This window comes from Pseudopipra pipra, chromosome 3, assembly GCF_036250125.1.
Source record: "Pseudopipra pipra isolate bDixPip1 chromosome 3, bDixPip1.hap1, whole genome shotgun sequence".
Lineage (NCBI taxonomy): Eukaryota > Metazoa > Chordata > Aves > Passeriformes > Pipridae > Pseudopipra > Pseudopipra pipra.
This window is the reverse complement of record NC_087551.1, coordinates 5,823,240-5,837,541: the sequence shown is the minus strand read 5'-3', so window position 1 is coordinate 5,837,541 and position 14,302 is coordinate 5,823,240. Positions and strand designations below refer to the sequence as shown.

Sequence of the window (14,302 nt, the reverse complement as noted above, 5' to 3'; positions counted from 1 at the left end):
CTCAGTGAGAAATTAACATTTTTGTCAAATCATAGAAAACAAATGGACATGAAACATTATTATACTGTGCTTTTATTCTAAATTAAGCTTGTGGTATAGTTCCCATGTCACTTGGAGCAACAGTAATGTCAGATCTGGAGGAATGACCTTCACACTGAAGGGAAGCGAGAGGACTTGAACACCATCCTGCAGGATACGAAATTACATCCTGCAACGTGCCATTTGCAGATCATTTTTGCAGGCTGGCAACCACAAATTGAAACCTTCCTCTCATCAATGGCAGATCAAATGTTAGGGCTTTCCTAATGGCCATGGGACTGAAAGGCTTGTTGATAGAGAAGATGTGGGTTTGTAACAGAGGCGGTTTATCTGGACATGGGTGACAGGATGTAATAAGCCAAATGAGGCTGAAATGACAAAAATGTCTCCAGGCTTATGAAAACCTGGAGCACTATTTCTAGGAAAACTTGGCAGTTTAGACAAAATTGTCACACACTTTAACTACCTTTTCAGAGAGATGAAATCATTCTGGACCAGAGTCATTCACCTGCAGTGCTGAACCCCACGGACCTTCCCCCAGGGGTTGAGCTTCAAGACAGTGGGTTGAGAAAATGAACTTGCTTCTCTCTGTCCTCATTAAATTAGTTTTGTTTTCTTCCCTTCCTGACTCCTAGTAAAGTTCCAATCAGTTACTGAAGTATTCAAGACAGAAATATTTAAGGTGAAAACTGGTAAGTAAGAATAGGGTTCTTAAAATGGCTTGGAAATAGAAGCAAATATGAAAATTCCATGAAGGTCACTGCAGCATTTCTAGTCATTCTCTACTATGTTGACTAGAAGGCACTCAATAAAATGAAAGGTGAATGATTTAGAGATGACTGAAGGAGAAGCTCCTTTTCAGCCTGAGGATTTTATGCCACAAAGTAGCAAAACAGGTCAGCTGTTTAGCTGGCTTCCAAAAAAGCATGAAAAACACTGTAGTGTACTGCAAACCAAAACACCTGGAGGGGGTTGTATGTGTGCATGGATTTGTGTTTCACAGCACAGGTGGAACAGTGAAAGCAAGATTTGCACACTAAGGACCAGGAACTCTGTGCTGGCACAATTTTCTATAAATTGCCCTGTAATATTTCTTGAACTATCTTCTGACATGGTTGGAATATGCCCTGCTGAAAGAGAAGATGCTGCAATAGAAAATGCATAGGTCTGTTGGATATGGAGCTTCCTGCCTTTCCCTGTCCTTTGTTGCCCAATTTCCTTGCTTTGAGATCGTTTTCCTTATTATTGTAATAATTGCAGAACATTAACTTTGAGTTTGATGCAACAGTGATGGGGCAAAATTTGTTTACCTGCCTCAGTTTTGCATTAGATGATGAGGTCTTATTAGAAGAAGGAAGGAAAATTATCTTTGATAATTTATTTTTGTTTGGTTCTCCAAGTATAACAATCAGTTTCTAAAAAAACTCCAACAGCTTTTCAAACCTTTTATCTTTCTGTATGACTTCTTCCAAACTAAGTCTTTTCCTGAATGTGAGTTTATTTGAAAAGAGAGGAGAGAAAGTGGATTTTTTCAATTCAATTTTCTTAAGCAAAAAAACCCTATTTTAAAAGACTAACTTTTCCTTTTAAAGGACAAATTTTTCTTTTTAAAAGAAAGGTATCTTTGGAAAAACCTGAAGAGAGAAATTCCAAGTGGAGCTCATTGCTGCAATGTAATTGTGGCCAAAGACACAAGCTAGTTTTGAAGGACTTTATTTTATAGAAGCAATGACATTTAATTAGAAGAGTTAATGATAAAAAGAAGTGTAATGAAAGGGAAAGAAAACTTGTTTCATGTAAGGATTTAACAATCCATTCAGGACAAGACCTGATTAGGACAAATTACCTCATTTATTTCCTTTGTATGAAGTGTTCTTTACAATCACTTCAGGCATGTTGTCCTGTCCAGTGGTATGAGAAGACCTGAGATCTGGAAGTTTATTCCTGTGAAAGTAAAAGAGAAAATACACTTTTAAATGTGGAAAGGTATCTGACCATCCTGATTACAGTGAATAGGGACAGTGTTAGCAGATGCTGCATCACGCACAGCCTTTATTATGTTATTTTGCTTTTGTATTTTTAACACAGAAAATGTAGTACTTTTTGCATGAAAGTAGTGTAAAAAAAAAAGGAAAAAAACCACCCTAAAAAAAGCTTTGACTTTCTATGTAAACTTGAGCACTTTTAAATGCAGCTCATTTCAAAAATAGAAAGCATTATCAAGGAAAAGAATTTTGGTGAAGAATAAATCAATGGGAGTTTTTACTGACACACTACTCTTATTCATTGAAACATGGCACCTCATTTTAGGCACACATAAAGCATGCACAGGATGGTGCTGGTAGAGAGCACCTATTTCTCACTAAGAGTAAATTCAGCAGGCTATGCTGTTCCAAAGCACCAATCTTTGGTGATATAGAAGTAAGACATCCCTAAAAATAAGCTTTTTTTAAGGAAGATGAAAAAAACAAATTCAGTCACATCATCAATAAAAGAAAAAATCCCCTGAGACTTAAATCAGAAGCTTCTAACTAGCCCCCCCCTCTCTCCCTTAGTTAAATTTCTGGTGTTTTCTAAGGAAAGCTATTGAGATAAAGGAGTATAAAAGAAGAGACAATTTTATGAGTTCATTTGTATAATTAGAGGTTTAAACCATGAGGATCAGCCATGTTCTGGCTTGAAAGGTCAAATGCATTTGAGTATTCATATTTTAAGAATTAGGCCAAAAGAAGATTCAAAATTAGAGAGTATTTTGATCAAAATTTAAGTCTCTCTCAAGTAAACCAAAGTTAATTAAATAAAATTGCTCATGGCTGATTAGAGTGTACATTTGACCATCAGTTGCATCTCACATTCTGCTACCTACCAGCTGGAACGTTGATGAGACTTTTTATAACTTCATTAGAGCTACCTTGTGGAACAATTTAATCATATAAACTCTTATAATGCAGATGCACAAGTACAACAATACCAGCTGCTGGCTTCTGGTCCTGTCATGCTGCTCTACCCCTTTACTTCTCGCCCTGCCATACAGCACATCCCTGCCACATGGGGACTGCCTTTGCAGGATGCTCAGCTGCAAGAACAAGCTGATTTTTCCTGCCTAACATCCAAGGTGCAGAGTTCCTGAAGGAGCAGTAAAGACATGGGGCTTCATAGGCCCAGATCTTACTGAGGGAACCTCCTGAACAACGTGGTTATCTGACAACGTAGACAATATTTTTGCGGTTTTTTTGGGGGGGGTGAGCAGGTAAGTTAACACTGAGAGGACAATATCCACCTATCTAACTGCTTGAAATTATTCTTTTGATTCTCAAGGAATTCTGCAGGGCACAGGGCTGTCTTCTCTCACCAAAGAGAAAAAAAAAGCTTTAGCCAAAATGAAACATTTGGATTTTGAGGATAAAATGGCTTAATGTCTTCTCTACAGCAAAACAGTGGAAGAAAAAGAAGCAGCAGCATTGCAAACAAGTGAGGTGACACAGCTCAACATGCAGCCCTCCTTACTATGCAGCACACCTGCTAGTGCATCACATTTGAATAGTACCATTTATCTTTATAACCCTTTTCTTTCTAGACTGTATTTCATTTATTTCTTTGTCTGACCTCCAACTCCTCTGTCAGAGGTGGTACAGACAATAAGCAGCAGCAATGGGAAGGAGAGCAGAGGCAGAGAGAAGTATCAATTTATACCACAGTCTTGGTGACTAATCACTGAGTAGCATCTCTTCAGTACTAGCACAATCTCTGAAAGGTTCCCATATGTTCGAGGCTGACTGTGTGCACGCATGATAATCAGCTTCAAATTATAATCAAGATATTAGAACGCAACTTTGCAAAGCAAACAGCTGAGAAGATCTGCAAATACTTGTCATGGAGAAGACAACAGAGCTTTGGAGGGGAGAATCTGGCCCCCTTCAGCTTCTGGCTGATCAGTGTTCAGCGTGGGGAGGGAAAGAGCCCTTGCAGGGGGACTGCTGAGGGCACTGCACCGATGGGACCTCTCCCTCATGTCTGAGAAGAGTAGTAGCCAAGCTGTGTCACTCCTGTTTCCCTCCAAAAATAACTCTAAAAAATTACCTGCAATGCAGAATGGATGTTGTCTAGATAAAGTCCCCTTGCCATGAGGGTTGAAAGGATTATTTTTTTTATTGCCAGTCCCCAAAATGAACCGTACAAGCAGACTCACAGAGGAGCAAGGTTCTCAGTGATTCAGCTTTTCTGCACAGCAACAGCAGGACAATGTGCTTCAGTCCTAACAGGCTGGCATCAAACTACCTTCTCCCCTTCAAGGCCTGAGGACTTCTCTTCCACAGGACTCCTCCAGCAATCCCAGTAGTGCCATGGGCATGCAATGGCATAGATGGAGTGCACATACCCTGGGCTCTGTTTGCAGCAGCAGCTCCATGCAGCCTCTCTCCCTGTGCATATCAAACAGAGTTCATGGTGATAATTTAAACATTTGTTCTTGTTCCCCACTTGGTCCCTTTTTTTTTTTTAGCATCCCGAAGGCCTCCGCATAGGAAAAAGCAGGTGTGGGAGTAGCTAACGAGATATTCATTAAGACCAGATTTTGATAGAGATGACAAGCCAACTCAGCCCCAAACTTCTGCTTCTCAGCATTCAGCTTTAAGGATTGTTTTGTTTTACAGCCAGAAAAACTACCTGCAGCAGCATTGCTGGGGAACTAAAGCCTCCAGCCACATTTAGCTTCCATTTCAGCTACTCTGCATTGAATATTCCCCTTGGAAATTCAGAGAGCTACTGCACTGTCTGTTACATGTGTTATATAAAGACAATCAGGATGAGGTATTTGGGCACTGACCTGCTTGATTTTATTTTTGGCATTCTCTCCTTCCCACCCCACCACATATATTTGTGAAGCATGAAATACATTCACCCTTCCTGACTCAGTTCTATTCTTTTTCAATCCTGGCAGAACACTTGAGGTTGGTAAGTGAACTGTGCTAGGCTGGGTCATGTTTTCAAATGAAGAAAAAAACACCCCACAGCCCTGAAGCAGATTGATATAATTTTGGTTTCATAGCTGACAATCATTTTTCATCATTGTTTCAAGCATGAAAGATTTAGCAGTGGCTGCATAAAACTTCAGTGGCACAAACCTTTCATGTTCTGTCAAGCAGCTTTGCTTTTCTCCCTGTCATACAGACAGCAGTCACAAATTACTCCCTGGCAATCCTAGGTGAGGATTATGCAGATTATTAGAAAAAGATGAGGTTTAAAGAGTTATTAAAAGTACCTCTGTGTTTCAGCAACACGCAAACACGCAATTGTGTCCTTCACAAAACCTCCTGGTTTTCTTATTTTAATGTGCTGCTGGTTTTCCTCTGTGTCAACTGATTTCTTTGGTTGGGCATTTTCTCCTCAGATTTCAAGTAATCAAACTGTCATGAGCATCCTCCTAAGAGAAAGCACTGGAACAAACAGAAAACCACCACATTAGCAATCTGCTTGTGAGCTGCAAACACATGCACAGAGCAGAGCACATGTTTCTCTGAAGGGCCAGTTGTGCTACTTGGAGTGTGACTCTGCAGGATAAAGCTACATGGCAATATAGAATTAGAATATAGTGTCCTATTTTATTTTAAGCTACTGCCTTCTCGAATGGATGTACCATCTGTTTCACTGCTAATGAATTCAGGACAATTTTTGGCCCTGGCTTGAGTTCCACTGGGTTGTCCAGAGTTTTCTCGTGGGCACCAGTTTAAATTAAATAGGTGAAATGCCACTGCAAGAATTAATGCTTAAAAATCCGTGTCTTATCCAGTAAAGTCTTTCACCTAAACAGTGTGTGATCTTATTATTTTTTTTGATCTGCAGTTTTATTTCATCAACAGCATCTGCAGTTTGCTGTGTTCTGTATTTTGCTATGACACTGGATTCTGCAGACCCCTGGAGCACGTGTTCCCCTAACTACCATTGCAGTTCTGGGGATGCAGGTCTCTGAGATCTTTGCTTCACGACTGCAAGTGATTTTTATCATCCAAATGGGCTTTAGCTGTAAGATGGTGATAACAAAACTTCTCCAAATAATTGATCTGCCCAAGGTTGCGCAAGGAGTGGAGGTTAAGGAATATCAGCATCTTCCTCAGAGCTTTGGAAATTATTACTATGGATCATTATTAAGATCTTTGAATTTTTGAATGATGCTTGGGCTCTGTTGCAAATACTTTACAGGAAACTGCCCTATTTGAGTAATCTCTGATGCAATCTAGGAAGAGCACAGCAGGTTAATGAAGGGATGAGAGGAAAGTAAGAATAACTAATAATAAGTGAAAGAAATAGGCTTAGTTGTCTGTACAAGATTTGCATTTCATACACACAGTCATGTGGAGATAGATAGGCATTCAGATCCCCAAAACTGAGTAATTCACTCCAAGTACCTCAAATTTCATGGCTTTCAAGATTTAAAGTGACCTCTTCAAAGATTAGACAGTGATGAAAGATCAAGCAAACTTTTCCTGTCTTACACCTTAAGAAATCAATGGTACTATGCACACAGCATTTTATGGGATTATATTTTGCTGTGCTTGTACTCTCACTTATTTCTCAGTATTTAATTATCAAATACCTCAATGAACTCCTCAGGATACAGCTACAACTCAAAAATTATTCACTGAAAAGAGCTGTTGAAGAACATTTGACACACAGAGGAATCCATTTGTAGAAAATCCCCAATCAGCAAAATTCATTGACTAAATTATACATGATTAATTATTCACCCATCTCTCACCACACAACTTCCCCCCCTCCCCTTTGACAAATTCCTAAAATGATCAAAATGCTGATCACAGCCCAACAGTTTATACAGCCTCTTGCCTTTATGTCTCCCTTCCAGCTTCTTCCCTCCAGTCCTTTAGTAAGCAAACCCTTCTGGTTCAGCAATTTGGCGAACCAGAGAAATTTTGACTTGCAATTATATAACTGCTGCAAGGCACTCCAGTCAGCAGGAATGCCATCCAGGAGATTCACAGCTGGAAAAATGAAGGAACAGCCGTCCCCCCCTGCCACAGGACTTTCATTGGGTATGCAGCCTTCAGTTCTGAACGCTTTGATTTATTGGAGGGAGAAGCAATGTGAAAACACTGTCAGGCTTCTGCAGCCACTGAGATATTAGACTGCTCCATCCATGTACATCACACTCAGGAAAAGCACAAGAATCTGGAGGGCTATAAATTAGAACATCCTGGAGGTGTGGAGTGGAAGGAGGAATCAGGAGGGTAAACTTAGCTTGTGATTAGCTTTAAATCCTGAGAAACATGAAACAAATTCTGGCTGCTTCATGAATTACACCTTGCCTTTCCCAATTGTTCCTTTATTTGTAATTCTCCAGCAGAAGTGCAGACCCACGCTCTCCCTGCCCCTGGCTTGCAGCCACTTGGGCCAGCAGGATCTGCCCGCTCTGTTGTGCTCTTTTTCCCACATATCTTTTTTAGAAACCCCTTATAGAGATCTTAGACCTGATGTATTTTTAATTCTGCTGTGAAATCCTTACTTAGAGAAGATGCTGCTTTGGCTGACAAGGCCTTCCACCAAGCTGTGGATCACACTCTTTTCTGCCCTTCACAGCAACCGTATTCCCACTTCTTAAGGGATCTCTTTTAAAGGGAACTCTTTTAGTCAAGAGAAATGAGCTCTCTCTTCCCACCCTGTCTGCACAGTGCCTGGTTTATACTATTTATATAACAACTCTCCAACCATTAAAGGGTAAACTGCAGCTACAAAATTCATGCTGCACAGATTTCTAAACCTGAAATAACTTTTACTTGTGTGTTACAATTTGTATTAGATCCCATGGTCCAAGGCTCTGTAAACGATTTTCAGTCCTGAACCAGACCCATAACTTCCTTCACAGCTGATTTCTGGAGTGTAATGTTCCATATGATGTTCTGTATCCTCCTCAACTCTAAGCCTGCTTGCAGGTGATCCTCCTCTGCATTGGCTGATCTCAATTAGCCTAAAAAGAGCCAGGGCCTCTTTTGCTCCCATCCTGTACACAAGCATGGAATCACTTAAATTCCCTGCATAAATGTCATCATTCACATCTTCAGCTCCTCAGACAAAAGGGACCTTTCCAGCAGAATACATTGGACTAGACCTCCTTACTGCAGGGTTGTCCCTTTAAATCATTTCCTAGGGCTCACTCCTGGCTTGATAGGGAAAGGGAAGGCAGGAGAGCCTGGAATTTTGGGGGGGGGGCAGTTGACTGCAGCTCTTAACTAGTCATTTTGCAGCTAACCTCTGTAAGGCAGCTCTCTTCCACATGGTAAATAGGCTTATTTATTCTTCTCACATCTCATTACTAATGCTTTCAATGTATCCTAACTAGACAAGCAACCAGCTTCTGTCCTTGGATACCAGCCCAGTTCTCCTTGACTTCACCAGCAGGCACAGACTATCTGAAGAAAGAATTCAGCTCAGTATAGTATTTACACTACATGCTAATTATTAAAACAGCCACCAGCTCCTGTTTCATAAGCAAAGATATAAATTCCAGGTCATTACATAAAATGACTTTATAAAGCATTTGCAGAGACCATTAACTTAGCTACAGCTCTCTGCTCACCCTTGAGAGGAACAGGGACATCTGAAACAGCAGCACCCCACTCTCTCCTCTCCTGCAGAGGTGTGGTTGCAAACCAGGAGGGATGTTGCCCACTTCACTCACTGCCTGGTCTCTGGTGGGAACTTGATTTAAATTCTGTGGGCAGCAGGTGAGGGAAGCAATTCTGTCCCTCTGCTCTGCTCTGGGGAGACCCCACCTGCAGTGCTGCCTCCAGCTCTGGAATCCCCAGCACAGGAAAGACATGGATCTGTTGGAGCAAGTTAATTAGATGGATGGAGCACCTCTCCTATGAGGAAAGACTGAGAGAATTTGGGTTGTTCAGCCTGGAAAAGAGAAAGCTTTGAGGTGACCTAATTGCAGCCTTCCAGTACCTGAAGGGAACCTAAAAGAAGGATGGAGAGGGACTATTTGCAAGGGCCTGTAGTGACAAGACAAGGGAGAATATCTTCAAACTGACAGAGGGCAGGTTTAGATTAGACATTAGGAAGAAATTCTTTACTGTGAGGGTGCTGAGGCAGAGAAGCTGTGGCTGCCCCATCTCTGGGAGTGTTCAAGGCCAGGTTGGCTGGAGCTCTGAGCAACCTGGTCTGGTGGAAGGTGTCCCTGCCCATGGCAGGGGGTTGGAACTGGGTGATCTTTAAGGTCCCTTCCAACCCAAACCATTCTGTGATTCTCTGATTTCATGGTACATCAGGAAAACCAATTTGAGATCTTGCAGCTGATCCAACAAGAAAAGGTGAGGGGATGTCTTCCTGTGAGTAAAACTGTGCTACAGAGCAGAGTCATTCCCAGGCCTCTCTCAGGTGTCCTGTGCCTCATTTCTCCATCTGTAAAATAGGGCTAATAGTTCCCTCACACACAGGTGATAGGGAGATGAAAGATGCTCAAAGATTAAGTGTAGTCCATAAAAACACGACAAGTTTGATTCGGTATAAGCTGGTGACAACTGTAAATTTCAAAGGCAATTCATTTCACAGATTTTAGTGCCATTTCCAAACTTTTATGTCTACTCTGCTACTGCAGTTCACTTTGCAAATCCACAGCTGTTGAATAGAAGTCATTAAGGGAAGGGGGGAGAAGCCACAGTTTTTGTAAGAAGTGATCAGGAGCAAATTAATTCATGTAGGCTATGAATTTTGCATCGGTAGGTTTCAGTGCAAATCCAATTGCAGTAAACAGTTTATATTTCCCCTCTAGCTATTGTTTTGAGCTATCTTCAGATGCATACTGATCTCCCTGAATTGCTTTATAGGCTCTTAACATTGCAGAGGTTTTCTTTGCAGCTGATAACCCCAGGCTGGTACCTTCAGGCTAAAAGCTGACGCTGTAGAGCTCATGTGTACCAGCTCAGTGGAGCTGTGCTATTGGATAGCTGAGGGTCTCATTTGTAATTAAAGAGTAGAAAAATTGATTTCTGAAAAACAGTTCTGGGATGAAGGTGGAGTTTGCTGTGAACTCAACAGCTCTGGAGTTTCAGACAACAGCTTTTAAATTTTTTTCTGTGCAGGGAAACAGCCTGTCAGAGGTTTGTGCTTCCACCACCTAACCAGTCACAACTCATTGCCCACACAGTTGTGCCAACAAACTGATCACAGTATTCCAAGCTGAAATCAAAAGAAATTAATTCTAGGTGATCTACCTAGTCCAGTCACAGCACAGCTCCAGAAATGGATTAATGAGCACAGCTAAGGGAGCAGGGGTGTGTGAACATCCCTAAAACTATGACACCGTCTGGGGAAAAAAAGCCTCTTTTGGTAGCTTTCCCAGCAACCAGCTCTCAGAGAAATCATCCTCAATTGATATGACCAAAAAGCAAGTGATGAGAGCCCTTATAAACCTAGTAGGAGTCAATTTAAAAGACAAAAAAAGGGCACAATTGAGGCCTTTCTGCTGACACTCCCTGTTCAGGGCTCCATGTCCATTGTTAACAGCAGATAAAAGATTTCTCTCAGACATTCTTCGTGCCACTTCCACTGTCCCCATACTGCTGGTTGGTGGCACTGCACGCTGAAGACCTCTTCCTGCCAGACTTTTAAACAATGCACAGACACACAACTCACTCCAACTTAGATCTGACACTTTTCCTCAAGATTAAATGGGCTACTTGCAGAGACAGACAACTCAGTAACTTCAAAGCTCCCTGCCTTAGCTAACAAGAAACAAATTGCTTCCCCAGTGACTCCTCTCAAGGGAGTAATGCAGGATAAACCTGTGATATTTGCATTAATTCATCTTTAAATATAAATCGGAATAGATTCTGTTTCTGTAATATATTTCCACATTATTTAAATGGACTTGTTTTAAAAGCCAGTAACATGTTTGCTTTGGGAATATTTTGCATTTATATTTACCTTTTGGCTGGCAGTTCATTTTATGGGAAGATCTGTTGGAACCAAAGCAGTTGAGGATTACAAAGATTTTAGAAAGGATTTACATCTGAGGCCCCTTTCATCACGATTTTCAGCAATGCCACTTTTCTTAGTTTAGTGACATTTAAGGATATTGGAAATATTTTGGTGACAGACCCCACCAGTGAGCTCAGCTGCCTGAGGAGAGCTGGACTTTGTTGCACCTGTCCTGATCCTGCTGCCTGTGGAGCAGGTTTGATGAGCAGACATCAAAGCCCTCTGCAGAGGGGCTCGATTTCATCGTCCCATTTTATGTAGTGGGGGGAACTGGGATATGAAGGAGAGAAGGGAACAATATTGCCTGAAGGCCAGTAGGAAAAGGATTAGTTTTTTTTCTTGTTTGCTCACAACAAGCACCATAGGTTACAAGTTGCTCACTCACTCCATCCTCTCCATTTATGTCAAAGTGCTTTGAGACCATTATTAGGGTATTCCTGCACTACCTAGTCCTGTTTTAGGATTCATTATCCGGTTACCTACACTTCCCTCTGCTGCTGGGGGAACTCTGCAGCTGAGCAGGTGTAGAAGGGACCTGGTATCACCCCAGTGCACTGTCAGCATCTTTTAGTTTAACCTGACAGCAAAAGTGGACTTCAGTAAAATGCTGTCAATGGAAGGACCCGAGGCACGAGATGGGAGAGTGTATGTGCAAATCTGTAAGACTGTGTAAGCTCAGATATCCATCAAAGTGAAGAAAAACCTTCCTGAGGCTCAGCTCCTCTTCAGCCCAAAGAGCTCCCAGGCTCCAGGTGCTCTCTCACGGCATTGCTGGCCTGAGAAAGCAGAGCTGCTGTGCTGTTTTCATTGCTGCCCTAACCCACAGCAGCCACACGTGGTGTCACACGGTGTCGGCGATGACATCCCACTGTCTGAGCAGCTGCATCACTCCTGGCCTTTGTTTTATCTCCTGATTAGCTGCAAGAAATTCGCTGTCACACAGAAATCAGATTGACTCCCACTGCACTGGTTGGGAACAGTATTTGTGCAAAGACTCTCTAAAGGCAGACGTGAGGTTCTGTATTTTTTGATAAAGTTCACAACTGAATATTATGAAGTGGTGGGGGGAAATCAATACTTTGGTCACTGGGTAAATGCTTTTGAGTTCTTTTACTGGCTCTAAGATTTACTGTTTAGCCACTCCAATTCCCATCATGTGCAAATGTTTCCTATATTAATAGAAGAAGAGTGATTTGTGGGCAGTGAATGGGAAACAGGACATCAATTTAATGGGGCCATTTGGGGTTAGCACAAAATGACAGAACAGCAGGAAGCAGTTAAAAGCTTCCCTCTCAGCAATCAAAGGCCTGCAATTTTGAGTCTTTTCCTCCAATCAAGTAGTGCATTGATGAGAAACCAGTTCTGATAATGACCTTTGAAAGACCTCATTCTGGCCTTCTGGGGTAATTAATTTCTCTAACTGTGGTGTCCTAACAGGAGCTCAGCAAATGCACATCACCTACACAATCACTAGAGATGCATGACAAATGGCAGAAACCAAGGGGAGATTTCTTTTCCCTTATCTTGGCTGAATTTTTTTCCTTTGAAGGCTCCTGATCTGACTTGCTGGTATTGCTTTTTCTATGTGCATCTTCCTCTCTCCTACCTGTCTGTCCCAGCTCATTGAAATTATGGATAGACCATCCTTACTAATTCATCAGTCCTACTGTAGCTCAATGCATGAGTTCCTTCCTGTGCTGCATATATTTACATTTCATTCTATAAGGCTGCTCCTAGATCAAGTCACGCTCACATTTCATTCCAAGCTTTAGTTCAATTAATATCATGTTTTTGGCAGTGCTGAAAAGCAACTCTCCTTTTTCTTTCAAAGGCAGCCATGGAGTGCTGAATGCCAGCTTCCCTAGATGGGGAATGGTAGGTGTTTGCTCTCAGTCCTGCTAACATCAGGAGTTGTATTTCATTATACAAAAATACACCTTCAACCAGTGACAACAAACCTGCTAGCACAGACTGAGCTCCTGGAAAATGCCAGGAACGAATCAGGACAACACAGTAGCTTTCAGCTGATTTTAGTGACCATTCCACAACCTGCTTTTAGAGCTCCAGTTTTCAGTTTTAAGGCTCTTCTGCCTTTTCCCAGTATGCTGGAGATGGTGATACCCATGATCACTGTGACTGCTCTGCTGGGGAGCTCTGCTTGTAAAATAGGAACAAAACTGACTGCTATGAGCTGGTAGGGACCCCAACTTTTAAATTTCTCATGCTGCACTTCAGTGACTTTTCAAGCTCCTAATACCAGCTCAGAAATGCCGTGAAACACTGACCTGGCATGAACTCCCTCTGTCAGTTCAGATCTGTTCCAAACCTCGGCAGGCGTTCTGCCAGATCTGGGATCATCCATCCCCCCCCTGCAGCTGGCAGAAAGGTGACACAGAAATCACAGCACTTGCAAAGGCCATCCTGTGTGCCCCAGCTAATTCCCCACAGAGGCACCATGTTGAGCCCACGCCGGATTCACATCAAATCATTAGGAGCATTTGAAAAGGGAACACAACACCCTGCTCCTGCCATCCCTGGAAACAGGAGAGCTTCTTCTCCCAGCTGTGTCTCGGGATTCTTGCTCTTTGCCATCTTGTTATAAGCCAACAAAGACCACGTGTAGAGGGGTGAAGGAGAGCGCTCCATACGACAATTACAGGCTATACTTGAAAATTGTTTTCCTAAGCAGGGTCAGCCAACCTGCTCATGCCCTGGCACCGAGCAGGAAAAACATCTTATGTAGCATATATTGTGAAGAAACTGCCATATGAAGTGTGGAGGACAAAGGCAGAAACATGTATGGATTGTATTCTAAGGCAGCAAAACAAATTCTCCCTCTGTAGGGTCTAGGAAAGTCACGAGCACAATCAACTTTTAAAAATCATTTAAATAGTTGTCATGACCCTATTCTTACCTTGTGTCTGTTGATTTGGTTCCCATGATGCCTGAATATCTTTTCTGAAGCCAGTTTGCTATCTATTGTCTGTGTCTGATGAGAGCTATTATTTCTGATTATATGCTTTTCCTCTATATTCCAGATCTTTATGCTTTCTCTCCCTCAGCACCGAAGGTGTCTGATGCAGGTACCACCTCCAGCACACCCTAGTGGGTAAGAACAAAGCAAGAACATGTCACACCTTAGCCTAAGACTGCAACCAAGGGGCAATATCCTCACATCTTGAAGTGCCTTTATACTGTGCTACCCCCATGCTCTGGAAGTTCTGCAGGATTTCCATGCTAAATACGGTTCCATCGTTCTTTTATTCATAAA

The 14,302-nt window shown here is 42.0% G+C and overlaps 1 protein-coding gene across 1 annotated transcript in view; it reads right to left on the bottom strand.

Moving 5' to 3' along the window:
• The window catches only part of SPTLC3 (serine palmitoyltransferase long chain base subunit 3), a 293,881-nt gene extending 279,791 nt beyond the window's left edge, over nucleotides 1–14,090 (bottom strand). Inside the window, exons 1-4 of the mRNA XM_064647552.1 lie at nucleotides 13,946–14,090; nucleotides 5,300–5,474; nucleotides 4,229–4,460; nucleotides 1,886–1,983 (exon numbers count right to left, since the gene is read on the bottom strand). The gene's annotated coding sequence lies outside the window, so the exon portion shown is untranslated. The remainder of the gene's footprint in view (nucleotides 1–1,885; nucleotides 1,984–4,228; nucleotides 4,461–5,299; nucleotides 5,475–13,945) is intronic.
• Nucleotides 14,091–14,302: the final 212 nt, after the last annotated feature.